The sequence below is a fragment of the Mus caroli genome, unplaced genomic scaffold, assembly GCF_978045245.1.
Source record: "Mus caroli unplaced genomic scaffold, Mus_caroli_1 scaffold_17, whole genome shotgun sequence".
Lineage (NCBI taxonomy): Eukaryota > Metazoa > Chordata > Mammalia > Rodentia > Muridae > Mus > Mus caroli.
Window position 1 is genome coordinate 46,346,097 of NW_028227272.1, and position 4,937 is coordinate 46,351,033.

At 42.7% G+C, this 4,937-nt stretch overlaps 1 pseudogene; it reads left to right on the forward strand.

Annotated features, from left to right (window-relative positions):
* The first annotated feature begins 1,925 nt into the window (after positions 1–1,925).
* On the forward strand, positions 1,926–3,247 carry LOC110311318 (choline transporter-like protein 2 pseudogene; annotated as a pseudogene).
* Positions 3,248–4,937: the final 1,690 nt, after the last annotated feature.

Consider the following 4,937-nt stretch of genomic DNA (forward strand, 5'->3'; position numbering starts at 1 on the left):
TCTGTGAATAAATCTATTTATTATAAGATAAGTTCACACTTGTTTCAAACTTAAAGCATTCTAATTTATTTCAAATTTAAACATCAATAATTTACGTCTTCAAGTATTAATTTATGATGGCACACTTACAAATATTCATAAGTCATGGTAAAATATATTATTTTTGAACAGATATGCCCCCAAGTTAAATATGCAAATTTTGTTACTTCTTTAGTATAGTCATCTTGAAAATCTATCCTTCTGCCAATAATTCAGCTATCTTGGAAAATTCCTCACAGAATTGGAATTTACATAGTATTTTATAATTTACCAATCCTTAGAGAACATTGGCTCTAATACTTATCAAAAAACTGCACTGACTAAAAATTATATTTACCTGCCTGACATATTATTTGCTTTATTTTTGTGCTATGCCTTGAATAATTTTGATTTTATCCATATAATGATAAAATATCATACAGAATGAATTTTCCATGTGTCAAGTCGGGAATCAAATATTCTAAATCAAGTCTCTAAAATATTCTGAACTTTGGTAGCATCTTAAAAATTAAGTAAATAACATCCCCTCCCAAGGAGAGATCTTTCATTGTGCTAAATTAGATATTTTTAATATCATATTATCTAGTCATATCTTGTATCTTCAGTGTTTTTTAACATATAAGTTTATGCTTTATTTGTTATTTGCAGCTGTTATATGACAAAACTTATCCTGGGGAGATGCAACACATATATCTACTCACCCCAGATATGGAACCCACACCAAACCAAAGTAAAAATACCACTAAAGTCCATCTTGGTGAACCAGTGAGTTTTATTGGGATTATTTGAAAGAGTGTAGGTGAAGGGTTGCTTACAGGAGTGTAAATAATTCAAAGGCAGTGCATCACCAAGGCCCACCACAGCAAGAGTGGCAGCTCACAAAAACTGGAAACCTGGAGCACACTGCAGAGCCTGCAGGCAGCACAGCAGGTCGGATAATGTCCTTTCCAAAGGACTCAAGTAGTGACTCTGGTCTAAACCTCTTAGGCAGCTTGGCCAGTTTCTGATTCTTCTATTCAGCTGGTCTTGCTTGAATCTTCTTTTCCCCTCTGAGTGGTTTTATATTTTTCTTCCCAGCTCTGCTTCACTTTGTCTGAAGGGAACTCCGTTTTTATTGCTTACTCTGGAAGAGAGGGGCATAGTGAATCTGATTAGCTTCAGGGACTTCCTGAAGTTATTTTGAGTTGTTTACCTTCCTGCTTAATGATCTTCCTGTAATATGGAATGTTTCAATCTGGAGGAAACTGTTACACAACAGCAACTCTCACGGGTATATTGAGATCAGCAAACCAGCTGAGGTCCCAGAAGTCACACCAATATGTCTCAGTATTTATCTCTCACCTACTTAATAGAAATTTCCAGGGAACTTAGACTTCAGTAACCTCAGATTAGTAAAGAATAAAAATTCCAGAAAGCATTATCTGGGCTTTTCAGAGAGTTTGTGTTATAATGGAAAATATGACATAAAACAAGACTTTTTATCATTTTTAGTTATCAAGCAAGTAAGCAATCCTATTTAGAGATTGTTAATATTAATTGCTTCTTCTGGACCATACTAAAGGAGCAGGATATCTGCCCTAGATTTTCAGAGATTGATGAACATGTGACTCCCAAGACTGGGTAGAAGAGATCAATATCTTCTTATCTATATATTGCTCACACTTCCCAGAAGTTTGACACAGGCCACATGGGAGTTGCTCTTAGAATAGGGAAATATCCATGGGTTTGTGGAGGCAGATTCTGGAGAATAGGGCAGGGTAACTAAAAATTTCCACAGGAAGCTGTAATAACCTTGTTTAAATAGTTCCACTCATGCTCATAGTGTTTACTGCCTGCTTGGGTTGGGGTTGCGCTGGCTTTGGACCCAGCTCCCCTGGGTTGAGGCCATGGAGGATGACTGGAAGGACAGGATGCAGTCTATGGGATGCCTCAGAAATAGGACCCCACCTACAAAGGACCCATTTATAACACGCACATTCCACTAATACATGGAGTGCTCAGGACTACGTGAAGAAGCAGGCTCCGACGTCTCCCTGGTGGACATTGCCTTCCAGATGGACCTCCGAATGTACCTGAACTTGAGGCAACCAGGATGGCTTTCACGATCATTTTAAGCATCCTGGAAGTGGTCATCATCTTGTTACTCATCTTTCTTTGCACAAGGCTATTGATCGCCATAGCCCTCATCAAAGAAGGCAGCAGGGCTGTGGGACATATCATGTGCTGCATGCTCTACCCACTGGTGACCTTCTTTCTCTTGTGTCTCTGCATTGCCTACTGGGCCAACGTCTTTCTTCCTGTCTACCTCTGAAGTAGTGGTGTACAAGATTGTTGATTACTCATTCTGCCCACTTTGGGGGAAAACCTGCAACCCGGAGACCTTCCCTCACAGAATGAGAGCCACCAGTGTCCCAGTGACCACTGCCAGTTTGCCTGCTATGGTGGCGAGTCGGCCTATCATCGTGCCCTGCTGGGCCTGCAGATCTTCAATGCGCTCATGTTTTTCTGGCTAGCCAACTTCGTGCTGGCCGGAGGCCAGGTGACACTGGCCTGCCCTCCTCCTCTTCTCTGCTTTTCACCGAGCACTCATATACCACACAGGCTCCTTGGCTTTTGGCTCTCTTATCTTAGCCATCGTGCAAATCATCTGAGTGATGCTGGAGTACCTGGACCAGCGCCTAAAAGCTTGCACAGAACAAGTTTGCCAAGTTCCTCATGGTCTGTCTCAAGTGCTGCATCTGGCTCCTAGAGACGTTTACCAAATTCCTGAATAGGAATGTTGACATCATGATTGCTATCTATGGCACTAACTTCTGCACTTCAGCCAGAAACGCCTTCTTATCACCAGGGTGGCTGTCCTGGATATAGTTACAGATTTCCTCTTCCTCTTGGGCAAACTTCTGATTGTGGGTAGTGTGTGCATCCTGGCCTTCTTCTTCATCCATCGGATCAGAATCATGCAAGATACAACCCCACCTCTCAATTATTACTGGGTTCCGATATTGACAGTTATCATTGGCTCCTACTTGACTGCTCACAGCTTCTTTAGCATCTATGGCATGTGCATGCACAAGCTGCTCCTCTATTTCATGGAGGATAATGGAGAGTAACAACAGTTCAGCAGAGAGGCCTTATTTCATGTCTTCATCTTCATTCATTTCTCAAGAATCTCTTGAATAAAACCAACAAGAAAGTAGCAGAATCCTAAAGACACCTGCCTCCCTGATCCAGTACTTGCTGTGCAACTGGGTCAGATTCCCCAGCTCATCAGACTTGCCTAATGTCACATCGCTGCCTCTCTGCCACCCTTCCCGAGTTCCCATTTCCAGGGACCTAGAGGATTGGGACATCTCTTTCCTATGCCAAAGGGCACTTGGAAGTTTTCAGTGTAGCTCTGGATGATGGGACAGAATGGATCTCTTCAGTCTTTACTGGCTCAGACAGTGCCAACATGGTAGAAGTAACTTGAAGTTGAGGATGGGAGGTAGCCCATGGATGTCTGCAGCAAACTTCTTTGTATTTTAGTTACACTTCTGGCCAAGAGGGAAAGACTAGATGAGAGCCAGCAAGTCAGCTCAGTGAATACTAACTCCAAGCTCCCCAGCCAGGACAGATTTGGATATCTATGGCTGGTTACCTAACGGCCAACAAATACATGTCTCACTCTTAGTCCTTTGTAGCCTAGACAGACAGCAAGGGGTCTACCTGCTTCTCTTCCATCAGGCTCCAGAGCTAGATGGAGCAACCAAGTGTGCCTTCACATCTAACCCCACCTCAGCTGAGGTCACAGGAAGAAGGAGTGTGTACCCAGAACTGGAGGAGTCTTCTGGATAAACAGACAGCATCCTGCAGAGGGCCCTGTGTAAGAAATGAGAGTGGTGATGGTGGTTAGGAGTGGTTGTGGAAAATAGGCCTCTGTACTTATATCCTTCAGAGTAGATTTGCCTGATGGCTTCCTAATGGAAAACTTGAGGTTGGAAAATGAATGAAAATAGGACCTGCCTCCCCAACACTCTCTCTGCCAGCAATGTGCACTGCTCTCTTTGTAAGAGGAAAGAAACTTAAGTTCACCTAAGGGATGGTTTCAGGGGATGAGGTGTGGGTGTGTTCTGTAGTCCAAGTTAACTAGGCCTATCTGGTTTCTTTCACTTGAAACTAAAGAATCTTTTTGCCAAACTTCTTGATCTTGGGAATCAGTAGACTGGTTCTTCACTTTACCTATCATATGCTAAGACCCTCCCCTCACTCTTACTTTGGCCATCCATAAGATACCAGGATCTTGGGAAAAAGGCTCCCAGTCTTGGGTCCCAGGGTTTCTTGTGCCTGCCTTGTGTGCCATCCCATCCCACCCCTCCCTTGTATGCCCAGCTTCATGCTTACACAATTGCATTCCAGCCAGTTAAAAAAAAAGTACTTTTTGTACAGAAAAAAGAGAGTTCCACACATTTGCAGGGCATTGAAGCCTATTACTCAGAGATAAGCAGGCACTATATATTGCCATTGTAAGAAGTTGGCTTGTCAGAGGACCTAGGCCAGAGTAGTCTTTGCTACCATGTGGATTCTTTTTTCACCCTTTATCACACCCACTGGTTTCACCTCCTATCACTAGATAGGAAAGAAAGAAGGCTAGAGAACACACACACATACACACACACACACACAGACAGACAGAGAGAGAGAGAGAGAGAGAGAGAGAGAGAGATTCTTGAATCAAATGTCTTTCCTTTTGTTTTTTCTTTAACAATACTAACAAACTGCAACCAACCTCCCTAAATAACCAACAACCACCACCCCTGCCTATTGGGACACTAGCTTATATTTAGCCTCTGAAACATTTCCAGAATTCCAAACATCACACAATCACAGAAACTATCTAGAGCTGCCCAAACCTTGCCTCT